The following is a 15,057-nucleotide window of genomic DNA, read 5'->3' as shown; positions in this document are numbered from 1 at the left end:
AATAGTTTTACATTTGTTTATAGAATGTAAATTAAAATATTAATAATTAAATTTTAGTATTAGTTTAGGTAACACCAAAGAACATTGAGCCAAATATACGCATTTTCTAAACAAATAATAATTAAAAAATAATAACATAAAATATATCTAAATGATGTAGTTTATTTGCTTAGCATATTGAAAGGAGGGCACTTACCCAAGAAGCCCAATTGAAAGGAATTTGAGGAAAGCAATTCAAAGCCATAAAGCGCACCGGAAAATGGAAGATTTTGTAAGTGACATAATCTTCTACCTATTCAATGGCTCACTTTAGAGATGGTGACCATTGTTTATTACTCTAAATGTAATTTTAATGTAGACATACATTTTAATGATTAAAAAATAAACAAATTTCATCTGGAGTGCCTTCAATCAAACCTTTAGGCACCAGCACACTTTGAAAAGAAAACCGAACTTTAAATCCAATCAATTAAAAAAGGAAAACTAAAGTACTGCATAGAGTTTCCCCCTGAGGCCCAAACCCTCCTCCCTTTGTCACGGTGGTATCATATCTCCCTCCCGATAACATATTCTCTACTCACCAAACTTCCCTGGTTGGTTCATAACCTCTCCTCTATATAACCCACCCAGTCATACACTCCTCCCCATGGCATACAGTCGACCAAGTCATACACTCCACTTTGTTGCATTGTGTCGGTGAGCATCCTCCGTATATTACATCTTCTTGCCACACTACCGGCCATACCATACCAGCCCACAATACTGCTTCCCACATAGCGCTCTCAGTTATAACAGATACACAGTTTGCCAATCGTATATAACGCGGCCCCTCCGCATTACCTCCACTCTCTGTCGTGTATTACTCCGCCCTATGTAACGCTACCCATACCTCCCCCTAATAATACCTCTCCCAAATACTTCCTCCCCCATATAACACCTTCCCCAAATCATACCTTTGTCTTATATATAGTAGAGTGTTCTGCACAACAAATTATCATAGGAAGTGCAAATTTGTTTTGTTGTACACATATTTTTAAATGCATCCATTGATTTCTATAGTCGAAGTATTTTTTTGAAAGAGAACTATCTAGAGTAGTTGTGGAAGATAAAACACACTCTCATTTTCAATGAGTTGTGGAAAGGATTTTGTGTAGGAGATAGAGATAATGAACCAACAAAGCCCACCTCAAATAAGGAGATTGTAATTTGGGAAAACAAGAACAACAAGCCTTATGCCTTTATTGCAACATCTGTAAATGAAAAGGTGAGTTACCATATTTCACCATTTTCAAATTCTTTTGAAACATTACAGAAGTTGAAGGAATTCTATGACTCACACATTGAACTTTAAGTTGTCCAATTGATGATTAAATTGTTCAGACTTGAATTGAAAAATGATGATCCTCTTGTTTTAGCATCAGAAGTAAGATCTATTATGCCTGATATCAAAACCATTGATGTTCAACTAGATATTCTTCTCATAGATTTTTTCAAGGCACTATATCCCACTTATTCAAATTATCTTGAGTCATTGCAAGAAAGTGGAATTCTCAAACAGATTACCTTTGACTCCCTTATGAAGAAGTTTTCTGATAGAGAAAAATATTTTGGGAAGAATATAGCTCCTCAGTCTTCTCAAGAAGTTGTGTGTCTTGCACATAGAGAGAATAATCGTGCTCAAGATTCTCCTAGAAGAAGAAGTGGTCGAAGAGGAAGAGGAAGAATAAATTTCAGAGGCAGGTGAGGTATACACTCTCAAGGAGAAAAGTCTAATATTCATTGCATACATTGCAATAAGATGGACACGGTGAATCTACATCTAAGTTTCCTTGGGATATAATTGAGCAGGAGAGAAATCAAGCCAAAGGTAAAACCAATGACAAAGAAAAAGGTAAAAATCCCCTCAATCTGGTCACTATGTTGTGGCACATTATAATATTGGAATAACTGAAGATTTGTTCAATGCTTCACTTGCTTCTTGGAAAAATGATTGGTTGCTTGATTCAGGGGCAACTTGCACATGAATTTTGGAAAAAAAATTGTTTGAAGAATTTATTGGCAATGTTCATAGAGCAGTATACTTTGCAAACAAATCACAACTCAAGCCACCAGGGTTTGGCATAGGCTCCAACTGCGTGGTCTTCCACACTTTCTTCTACATGATGTTTTATATCTCCCGGAGTTGAGGAGAAACTTGTTGTCCTTACTCCACATCTTCCATCAAGGACACTCCATTCATATGTTTGATGGCAAGGTTAAGGTCAAAAGAGAATCAGATCACTCACTCGTCATGATGGGGATAGAAGAATAAAGACTTCTGAAGTTGCAAGGTACCTGTGCTCATGTACAAAACTTCTCATATAGTTCTCATTATGATGAAGACACATTTCCATCAAGTCTTTTATGGCATGCTAGATTTGGGCACTTGAACTATGACAACCTTCGCTTGTTGCAGAAAAATGGTGTTATTGGTTTACCTACAATTCATAGGAAACTTAAGCAATGTGATGCTTGTATTCTAAGAAAGCATAGAAAATGGTCTTTTCATGATTCACATTCCAGAGCACATAGAAAACTTGAACTCATTCATTCAGATTTATGTGGTTCAATGTCAGTTCCTTCAGCAAATGGAAATAAATATATGATGGCATTTATGGATGACTACATGAGAATGTGTGAGGTTTATTTATTGAAGAACAAATATGATACTTTTTAAACATTCAAGAAATTTCATGCATGGATTGAAAATGATGCACAATCTCATATTATCTCTATTCACACTTATAATGCAAAATAATAAACTTTAAATGAATTTGAAAAATATCTTCGCCACCATGGGATCAAACATCAAACAATTGTTCCATATAATCCCCAACAGAATGAAGTAGTTGAAAGAATGAACATGAGAATCTTAAATATGGTATGTTCCAATATGTTTTTTAAGAATGTAATATTGATGTTTTGAGTTGATGAAGTTCTATGTGCTGTGTATGTAAAGAATAGGTTTCCATCTAATGTTATTAGAACCAAGACTCCTTCTGAAATGTGGTATGGCCACATTCTTTCAGTGAAGCATCTTAGGGTCTTTGGTTCCATGTTAGGCATGAAATCCCCCCACAGCATGTTTTGGGGCTAAAAGCCCAAGTTTTGGTCAAAGGTATTGTAAAACTCCACCAATTGCAGGCATAGAGCGCAAAGTATAGGTTGAGTCATAGGGATGTTCCCCCTAGGTATTGTAGTGTAATGTAATGTCATGCCGGCCTACCCATGGTCCGCAAACTATGGGATTGTATAAATAGAGTGAGGATCTAAGTTGTAAAGATAGCCAATTGGAGAAATAGATGAATATGAATGGTTCGAGCATAGAGTAATAGTCTAAGTGTATTGGGTCACAGTAGTAGGAAGAGGCTCTGCAGCTGAGTGAGTAGAGGCCTCGTAGAGTCCGCAGCTGAGTGCACGGACCCCTGCAGCTGAGTGTGTAGGGCGATGTTGAGTCTATAATCTTGAACAAAGAATAATAAAGAGAATTTGATTCCAATTTCTGTACATCTGCTTGTGTATTGCCTTCTTTACATTTATACTGTTTTGTTTATCGCGTGCACTTATATGATTGCTAGATATACTGTTAATTATCACTCGTCTTACATAGATAAGTTACGTAATCGGGTAATAGTAGGTTAAATAAGCAAGGAACTTCAGTATAATATGGATCATGCCCTGAGTAGGGCTGCGTGAAGGCAACCTCATAGGTTGTGAAGGACTAATAGGTGGGCATAGCGACGTGATCATAGGGTCAAACCACAGACTGCCAGAAGCTCATTAGACATCCCCAGGGTGTGGAAACCTGGTTCTAGCACCCTCCCATACTACTTCGGGTGAGACCTCAGTCTAAGCTCCGCGGACTATTGCCGAAAGGGCCAATAGTACTATTATTTTCTTGGCTAAATCACCTCTGAACCTGGGTCAGGGCCATACAAGCCAACAAATGGTTCCATTGCCAGGAACGGGATTTGCATAAGGGACGTCTGATGTCATGCCACTGGAATCCAACAAAGAAAGAAATTGAAGGGTGGTTTGACAACAAGATTGATGAGTCCACACGGCAAGAAAGCAAAAGTCCGCAAGTATCTAAGGAACAGTGGTTGGAGCCCTACTTGTATACAGAAATCCATGAAATTTTCTTTACATCCTTTCCTTCTTAGTTGTATGAGTGGATTGCTAAGCTAGCAGACAATCAGGGAAGGTCTAGGCTCGAAAAACTAATCGTGTGGACTCCGGAATTAGTGCGTAGGCTAGAAGTGTCAGGAGATCAGATTGCGTGAGCTATGGACCATTGGCTCAACCAAATTATAGGAGGATTTATCACTGAGTTCGCGGTAGACACAACTGTCAGCTAAAGTGAGGCGGAGCGATGTTTCCTCAAGGGACTGCGAGGTAAGTATATTAAATCTTTGAACACTTTGATTAAGATGCTATGGTGTGAAAAGTTGGTTATGCGAATAAATTACTATTTGGGACTATGCGAAGTGGGAAGATCTACAGAAGCAGAAGTAGTGAACAATTGGAAACCAGTCCCTTAATTTCCCGCTCGCGAAAGTTTCTCCGAGAAGTGTGGTCAGTCTGATAAGGTAACACATTCTGCGTTTACCACCTCCACCCACACCGCCACCCGTCTCACCCTCCTCACCTCCATATCCACCCACCCCACCTCCGCTACCACCACAGTTCAGTATGGCGAGTGTGATCAAACTACTGGTATTCAGAAGAGTAGGGAATGAAGACTCAGACCAATTCTGGTTCGTGGGAAGAGCAGTATGGGAAGCACAAGGAGTCGTGAATGACAATATCAAGAAGGTTACACTAGTGAGTGCGTTGCAGGATCGCACATTAACATGGTAAATCAAGCATTCTAACGACCATCCAAACGTAAGAATCACAGAAATCCAAACCACGTTGAACATGGAATCTAGAAGGCCAAAGATAGAAACACAATCAATCATCGAGTTTAAGGAGATCACGATGCTCCCAGGCAAGACCCCCTGGGATCTGGACCAAAGAATGAAGGGCATGATTCGGGAAGCCAACATGACATTGACAGATGGATGACACCGTGCATGGTTTGTAGCCTCACTGACACTGCACTTAAGGACGGCGTTTTCACAGTAAAAACTTTCCACCCAGGCCAAAGCTTTGGAAATGGCGATGAAATTGCATGAGACCCTTATATAAGACCCTAATGTGGGAATCCAACAAATCCACATGGAACTGCAAAATCTATGTCTGAAGATGCAGATTTTGAAACAAGATAGGACACCTTGGCCAAAGGCACATGGGGAGGTATGGTGCATAAAATGTAAAGGCTAGGGGCATGATAAGGACCACTGTCCAGTGTTTGCGAATTACTTGGTAGGAGGAGGGTCTATGCCATTAAGCCCTGAGTCACAGGCCGGACTGAGCGCAACGATTGCATTATGGTGCACGATCTGTCAGATAGGAGTAAAAGCACACTACAGATAATTGTCATCTATTGCAAAAGTATATGCAGACGTCCCAACAATTGTTTTGTAATTTTTTGCAGGTTGGTAGGCCATGATGAACACACCTTTAGAAGCTACGAAATGATGATGGATCAGACTCCTGCCTATAGGGTGCAGACCGAAACGCGAGCCCTAGACATGAATGTAGGAATGGTGCGCACTAGATTTCAAGGGCGTGGTCGAGGTCGAGGTGGAATGGGACTAGGAAGGGGTCACAATAGTTAATCTGTAATAATTGCGGAGGGTCAGGGCACTATGCCCGTGACTGTACAAACCCAACAAGGATATCATGTTTGTACTGTATTCTGTTTGATCACGAGGCAGAAGACTGCCCTACATTGGTAGCGAGACTATGCTAAAAAGGGGTACTTCAACCCCCTCTGACTTAGAATCTACAAATGATGAGGTATGAGCTATGCGAAGAAGACCTGAATGTAAACATGATGCTCAAGAAAGGTATGACCACTAGCGATGATAAAGGTAAGTAGTGAAGAAAGTGTCTGGGTTTCGCAAGGCTCCTATAAAGGAACCCGAATTTGATTTAAAACACATGAAAGAGACATTCATGGAAGCTAAGAAGAGCTTCATAGAGGCCTCCACTTTAGGTAGTAAGGATCAACTAGAACCAGGGATGGATCCTTCAATGCTCACTAGCTCTCTGGAGACATGCATGAAACTATTACATGACAGCAAGGCAGTAAAAGGACTACCAGAACTTATCACTAGGTGCGTGGGTTCAGGAGAGCTGCACGTGGTCTGGAAACTTGGAAAGCATGCATTGCACATAGGAATACAAATGAGGTTTACTGTGAAAAATCGGTGAATATGAAATGGATCAGGTAATCCTGGATCTCATATCGAACATGAGTGTACAACCAAAACAAACATGGGAATGCATGGGCAGACCCACGCTACAGTGGTCTCCTATTCAGTTACGAATGACGAACCAGCGAAATATCTTGCCCATGGGAAGATTTCAAGGAGTAACAGTAGATATTGAAGGTGCGAGCGCACAGGCGGATTTTGAAGTGATAGAGATTATCGATGATAGTAATCCCTATCCTGCGCTACTAGGAATAGATTGGGCAACCTATATGAACAAAGTCATAAATCTGAAGAAGCGCAAAATGATCTTTGAGAAAAAGTAAGTACGCGTAGTAGTACCGCTAGATCCAGCCGAAGGAGCACAATACACTTAAGCGGTGTGCGACGATGATAGTGATGACGATCTCAATTGTATTTACAAAATGACCACGTGAGAAGAGGATTGGGTGAATCCAATCCAGATGGAAGGATTTTGTGGGAGCGTGAAAGCTCCTGCACTTCGAATTCAGATGAAGAGATAGAGCGATGGCAGAATCGGCTACATGAAGTAACAACACTTAATTGCAAGATGATGGTTAGATCACTGCACTGTGTGACAATAGAAACAAGGGATCTGCTGACATATGATGGGCTCACAGCAATGGATGAATTCTTGAGAAAATTTAAAAGCATAGTACCAGAACAATAGCGGCTTGATGCGTTGAAGTAGGAACTATGTGCAAGACCAACATGATGGTGGGGTACGCATCAGGGAAGTTTTGGGGACTGGCACGGATGTAGAAGAATGATGCGCCTACGATTTGGGAAACCACAAATACGACTATTAGACAAATATGACGGCTGAGATGATCCATGCACACACCTCACGAAATGGACCAAGGTCTATAGAGAAGAGTCATAGCCTGAATGGGTACATTTATTCTATCATACCCTAGATGTCATACCCATGAATTGGTATACTGAGACGGAGCTTCACCATGGTACAAGCGAATGGGATGTCTTGTGTGAGGGATTTCTGTTAACATTCACATTTGAAGATCATTGGTCAGATACTATTGACAATGCGCTACAGGCAGTAAAAGCCGCTATATTCAAAACACCCTAGGAGTCAATGGAAGTACTTCAGCAAGAATGGGCGATACAGTTGAGTTGCGTGCTAGAGTGTTACAACATAAATGTTGAGGAGGATGATGAGGACCCACGAAATATTAATATTTCAGAAATGGAAGGCTGTCAAGAGATTCGAGGACCATCACCTGAAAACCTTGACATCACCGTGTCGCTAAAGACAAAGCAGGTCAACATTAGAACGGTGGCAAAGCTAAAGTGTGCAATGCTTGGGGACTATTGGGACGATGTCACAATGGATAAGGTCATTGAGTTACTACGCAAATACCAAGACTTGTTTCTGACCAAAATTACGGACTTAAAAGGGATTGTTGGCGACTTAGGGATGGTGAAGATCACCTTGAAACCCGACGTCGAGCTAGTCAAGCAGTGGCCTTACCACTTGAATCCGATGTATAAAGAAAAGGTCCGTGATGAATTAGAAAAAATGCTCACAGCCAGAATTATTGAACCAGTGGAAGAATCTGACTGTGTGAGTCCTATGGTAGTACAGGAGAAAAAACAAAAGGGAGAAATAAGAATATGTGTGGACCTTAGGAAGCTGAACGATGCCTGTGTACATGATCCACTCCTAACACCATTCACAGATGAAGTACTGGAGAATATTGGCAGTTAGGAAGCATACTTGTTGATGGATGGGTTCTCAGGGTACCATCAAATCAAGATTGCGCTGGAAGATAGGAGCAAGATGACCTTCGCAACAGAATGGGGCTACTTTCAATACACCATTATGTCGTTTGGATTGAAGAACGTGCCAGCTATATTTTCGCACATCATTATGACCGCGTTCAAAGAACACATTCACAAGTTCTTGCAGGTCTATTTTGATTATTGGATTGTCTTTGGATTAGTTAAGCATCATGTAGCGAGCTTACGCTTGATGCTGGATACTTGCCGCCGACACCAGATTGCGCTGAACCTTAAGAAGTGCACATTCCTTGTTCCCTCTAGACATGTGGTCTGCAAACAAGGCCTGATGGTGGACCCTGCAAAGATTTCTGTTATCTTAAATTTGGAAGCACCACGAAGTGTTAAACAATTGCGCGCTACTTTGGGGCACACTGGATACTATAGGAAGTTCATCAAAAGTTATGCCCAAATAACAACACCAATGGAAAAGCTATTGAAAAAGGATGTTACATATTGCTAGAATGATGATTGCATGAAGAGTTTGGATGTCCTGAAGGGGAAATTGGCCTCTACTCCAATCCTGGTCTTCCCAAAATGGATGTGTAATTTCATGTACATGTTGATGCGTCGTGTATTACGCAGGGAGCTGTACTCACACAGGAGGGTGCGAAGGGCGTGGATCACCCAATCGCATTTGCAAGTTAGAGATTGTCCAAAGAAGAAAAGAACTATTCTACCACCAAGCATGAGGGGTTGGCAATGGTGTACGCGCTCCAAATATACGAACACTATTTACTCGGGGGACATTTCAAGATGTACATCGACCATTCCACGTTGAAATACCTAGTGAATAAGCCTGTGTTGTGGGGGCGCATATGCAGATGGCTCTTACTGTTTCAAGAATATGATTTTGAGGTCATAGTCAAGCCAGAACGCCTGAACATAGGACCAAATCAATTGTCATGAATTTATATGGGCGAGGAACCCACGAATTTGGAGGAGGGACTACATGATGCACAACTCTATTGCACTGCGTGTCACGGACAGACACTTTGAAAATATAATCCATTTTCTAACAATAGGGATTGTGTTGAAGGAATACTCAATCCAACAGAAGAAGGAATTGGTGGTGCGTATAGTAGACTTTTCTGTCATCGCGGGGCACCTCTACAATATGGGAAGTGATGAGATATTGCGAAGATATGTACTTGAATTTGAACGAGGTCAGATCCTCACAGAAGCACATGGGGGCTCTATAGAAGGACACTATGCAGGACATGCGACTGCACAGAAGATTCTTCGCGTAGGGTTATGGTGGCAGACCCTACACTAGGATTCGAAAGCGCACTGTAAGGCCTGTGATATATGTCAAAGGACTGGAAATCCATCACGAAGGGATGAGATAACACTAAATCCACAAATGAAACTCCAACCGTTTGAAAAATGGGAAATCGACTTTATGGGACCGATCAAACCTCAGGGAAAGACGGGTGCACATTACATCATCACCACGACAGAGTACCTGACATGATGGGTGGAAGCGCAACCAGCCAAGGACTACACGGTTGCTACAGCTGTGAAGTTTTTGTTCGAAAATGTGTTGACATGATTTGGTTGTCTGAAAATCTTAATGAGTGATTGCGGAACACATTTCCTGAATGAAACCATCAGCTCGCTCATAGAAGAGTTCCAAGTGTATCATCAGAAAACTACACCGTACCACCCACAAGCTAATGGGAGAGTAGAGACATTCAAAAAAATACTGGAGATTGCACTGACCAAAGTATGTAATGCGCAGTGAAATGACTGGGACATACACGTACCTACCATATTATGGGCGTACTGGACAACATGCAAGAAGTTGATGGGACAAACACCTTTCCGGTTAGTGTATGGAACAGAAGCTTTCATGTTGATGGAATACATTGTACCTAGTTTATGAATAGCAACGCTCAAAGGCATGATGGACCGTGAAGCTCTGGAAGAAAGGCTTGCACAATTAGAAGAACTTGAGGAAGAACAGTTTCTGGATGGATTTCATCAACAGGTACAAAAGCAGTGTGAAAAGGCCTGACACGACGGCCATATGAAGTTGTGCACCTTCAAGGTAAATGAATTAGTACTACTGTATGACAGTAAGTTTGAAATTTTTTTGGGAAAATTCAGAATGCACTAGCTGGGACCATACGTGGTAAAGGAGGTCATAGACGGAGGCGCGGTCCAACTAGTCAAACTAAATGGCGAACCCTTCCCAATAAAAGTAAATGGCAGTCGCTTGAAACCCTACACGGGTGGGTCAGCTCTTTGACTAATCGACCGAACACAGTCTTCGCGACCCAAGGAGCCAGATAAGGGCGCAGGACTATAAACACACACAATAGATGTTCGTAGCAAGGTAAGAACAAAATTCATAAACAGATGATTCAAAAGCAATAATGCATCATGTTCAGTAGGAAGCAACTCTGTGCACTGCTGACATTCAAGCTGTTGGGACCAGTTGGAGGGACTCTGTGCCAAGATCATCTCGCCAATAGAGTGACTCGAGGGCGAGTCACGATGTTTGTGTTGGGGGCCTATTGGGCATGGAATCCCCCCACAACATGTTTTGGGGCTCAAAGCCCAAGTTTTGGTCAAAGGTATTGTAAAACTCCATGAATTGCGGGTGCGGAGCACGAAGTATAGGTTGAGTCATAGGGTTATCCGCCCTAAGTATTGTAATGCAATGTAATGTCATGTCAGCCTACACGTGGTCCGCGGACCATGGGATTGTCTAAATAGATCGAGGCTCTAAGTTGTAAATATAGCCAATTGGAGAAATAGATGAATACGAATGGTTTGAGAATAGAGTAAGAGTCTAAGTGTATTGGGTCATAGTAGTAGGAAGAGGCTGTGCAACTGAGTGAGCAGAGGGTTAGTAGAGTCTGCAGATGAGTGTAAGACCCCTGCATTTGAGTGCGCAGGGCGGTGTCGAGTCTGTAATCTCGAACGAAGAATAATAAAGAGATGTTGATTCCAATTTCTATGTATCTACTTGTGTATTTCCTTCTTTACATTTATACTATTTTGTTTACCACACGCACTTATATGATTGTTGGATATACTGTTAATTATCATTGGTCTTACACAGATAAGTTAAGTAATCGAGTAATAACAGGTTAAATAAGCAAATAACTTGGGTATAATACAGATTGCACCCCGAGTAGGGATGCGCAAAGGCTAGCCTCACAGGTTGCGAGGGACTAATAGATGCACATAGAAACGTGTGCGCAGGGTCAAACTGCGGACCACCAAAAGTTCATCAGACATCCCCAGGGTGTGGAAACCTGGTTCTAGCACCCTCCCATACTACTTTGGGTGAGACCTCAGTCTGCGTTTCGCAAACTGTAACTGAAAGGGCCAGTAGTACCAAGATTTCTTGGCTAAATCACCTCTGAACCTGGGTTAGGACCATACAAGCCAACATTCCACCTGCTATGCCTTAATACCAAAGGAACAATGAAACAAACTTGGTACAAGGATTCATAAGTGTATCTTCTTAGGGTATTCAAATACCTCCATAATAGTACCGTCTCTTTAGTGAATTTAATAAGAAGTTTGTTGTATCTAGAGATGTAATCTTTCTTAAATCTTCCAAAGCTGACAATGTTGTTGAGCAGCAACTCGATTACATGGATAGATTCAAACATGAAAAATCATTTCAAGAATTTGATAATCATATTCCACATCTTGAATGGGGGATTCCTATACTAGATCAATCTGTGAAATCTTCTTCTGAAGCACTCTCTCCCACACATGAAGCTCAAACCACTGATGATACTTTGCGTGATGTGATTGGTAGAATTGGGATACTCAATATTGATTCAATCCCAACTCAGTCAACTAAGTAGCCTGGGCCATCTCAGAAAGGTCCTCCAAAATGGCCGACAAAGACAATTGAAAGTGTTATCCTGATGAGGTTTGAATGACAAGAACAAGAAATTCAACTAGGAAAAATGGAGGTGATGTAGATGATTCTGATTCACCTATTGATATGGATGTTTCTTATGACTGTGAACTAAATTTGTCTACATATTTTGAACCAACTTCATTCAAATAAGTTGCTTCTCATGACGAATGGAAAGAAGTGATTCAAAAGGATTATGATGACTTGATAAGGAATGGAACTTGGAAGATGGTTGATCCTCCATTGGGAACCACATCAATTGGATGCAAGTGGGTCTACAAGAATAAGTATAAAGTTGATGGCTCACTTAACAAGCACAAAGGCACACTTGTGGTGAAAGGTTTTGCACAGAAGGAAGGGGTTGATTATGAGTAGAAGTTTTTCCCCCCCAAAAACATGGCTACCATCCGGACACTCTTTTAGTTGGCAGCTCAAAACAGTTGGAAAATCCATCAAATGGATGTAAAAATTTATTTCTTGAATGGAGATATGAAAGATAATGTTCTTATGTCCCGGCCATAAGGATTTGTTCTGAAGGACCAAGAACACAAAGTATGGAAGCTTGTGAAATCCTTATATAGCCTCAAGAAAGCACTACAAGCCTGGTATTAAAATTTAACTGAGCATCTTCTGAAACTCAACTTCAAGCATTATGATCTTGATGATGCAACTTTTTTTGTCAAGAAAGTTGGAAAAACCGTTGTATATCTTCTAGTCTATGTAGATGATCTTTTGATGTCAGGGAACAATGGGAGCTAAATTTCATCCATAAAGAAGGAATTGAGGAAATGTTTTGAAATGACTGACTTGGTCTATGTTCACTACTATCTTGGTATTGAAGTAACTCAACATCTGAAGTTTATACTCCTCTCTCAGAATAAGTAGATTGGAGATCTGTTGAAAGGTTTGGCATGACTGAGTGAAATCCTTTGACTAATCGAATGGAACATAACTTGAAGCTCACATCCATTAAAGGAAAAGAATTCGAGGATGCAACAAAGTATAGATAGCTTGTAGGAAGTCTCAACTACTTGACTACTACTAGAACGAACATTTTATTTGTTGTTGGAATCCTCTTCAGGTTTACGCGAAAGCCTTGTGAGGGACATTGGTTTGCTACAAAAGAGTTCTAAACTAATTGAAGGGAACTCAAGACTTTGGAATCAAGTATACACAGGTGGGCAACTTCAGCTTGATTGGATACTCTGATTCAGACTTCTTTGCAGACAAAGAAATTAGGCTATATACTTTAGGTTATGCTATGAGTTTTGGATCACGAGTTGCCTCTTGGAGATCATAAAAACAATTAGTTCCAACATATTACATGATGTAGTAGCATCTGAGCACTCAACTTGATTGGATAATCTGATTCATACATCGTTGGAGACAAAAAAATTGGGGTATCTACTTCAGGTTATGCTTTGAGTCTTATCAAGAGTTTCCTCATGGAGATCATGAAAACAATCAGTTCCAGCTTATTACATATGCAGAAGCATCTGAGAACTCAAGTTGATTAGATACTCTGATTCAGACTTCATTGGAGACAAAGAAATTGGGGTATCTAGTTAAGGTTATGCTATGAGTCTTGGATCAAGAGTTGTCTCCTCGATATCATGAAAAAAATAAGTTCTAGCATATTACATGATGCTGGAGGATCTGAGCACTCTTCATTAAAAGAGGAATCCAAAGTTGAGGAGGAGACATGGAAAAACATGCAAACTAGAAGGCAAATTCTATTAAAACAGGGCTAAAATGATGGAATGGATAAAGTCTCTAGAAGACTTATTTATTGTAATTTAAGCTGCCATGTATGCGTATAGAGAGATTAGGGGTTTGTTGAGTGATTTTGGGAGAAATTCATGGATCATAAAAAATCCCTCACTTTTGTAACTTCTTATATTTAAGAGAGTCTATAAGGAGGTGGAGATATAGAGTGACAAATAGAGATTTGTGTAAACAAAGTGTGGATTCAATGTAGTCGAGAGGGGAAAGTGTGACTAAGGCTGAAATGCCTTAGAATGTAATCTAATTCTGTGTATAATATAAGATATGTGTGTTATGTGGAAATTGTGTGGTTGTATATTGTTTATGTGTCGAAAGAGTTGAATCTTGTTTATAGGTTTGTTGATCGACCATCGATCACTATGAGGATTGATGGTGATCCAAAGTTAAACAAGTCAATTATTGTGTGAAGTGTCGTGTGTGAAAACAAAGTATGGCAGAGGAACTATGTTTTAACGCAAATTCCATCATTGGCGAATGAGATTAATTCAAAGAAGGAATAGATAGAGTAATGCACAGGAGCCATCACATCTTATAGATCGACGGTTAGTATTAAAAACCAATGGCGGAAGACGAGGCGAAGAGAAGAACTGATTTGGATCATGAGATCTATAGATGGGCAGGATCGAACAGATATTGGGTTGGAATAAGCGTGGAAGTTAATCCCGAAACTGTACCTAAACGTTTATAGATTGAGGGTTTATAATTCTCATCGGGTCCATAAAGTGGCTAAACGTCGCGTAAGTGATCCACTTGATATTGCTATGGACCATCAGATCAAATGGGTCTTGATCAAATGGCTATAAAGTGTCAGGTTAGTTTGATAATTGGGGAAGACATCAACCGTCGGATTGAGAACCAGATTGGCGGTCGAGAATTAATCGTATTTCGCAAAAGTTAGGCACTAGCGGATGAGGCGAGTTTGCGATATTGCGATGAAGCGTGAGCCATTGGATCAGAGAGTAAGATGGATGGTGGAGATTGAAGCCGATAGAACTCGGGTGAAGAGACGGACCCGAGAAGTTTATGGACACCGATTTAATTTATTTGAGATCTAGCCTTAGGTGTTCATGATCGGGTTTCCATGTATTTCTGTGTATTTCCGATGAATTGTGTTGTCCCAGTTTTTAAGGCAAAATCACCAATTAATGCTTCCGATAGAAACGTGGGCCCATAAGCCATAAGTCCACGATTGATATTTTAGAAATGAAA

The sequence above is a fragment of the Pinus tabuliformis genome, chromosome 3_2 (genome assembly GCF_031772625.1).
Source record: "Pinus tabuliformis cultivar Carrire ecotype Pingquan chromosome 3_2, CPIR1, whole genome shotgun sequence".
Lineage (NCBI taxonomy): Eukaryota > Viridiplantae > Streptophyta > Pinopsida > Pinales > Pinaceae > Pinus > Pinus tabuliformis.
This window is presented reverse-complemented; position numbering follows the sequence as displayed.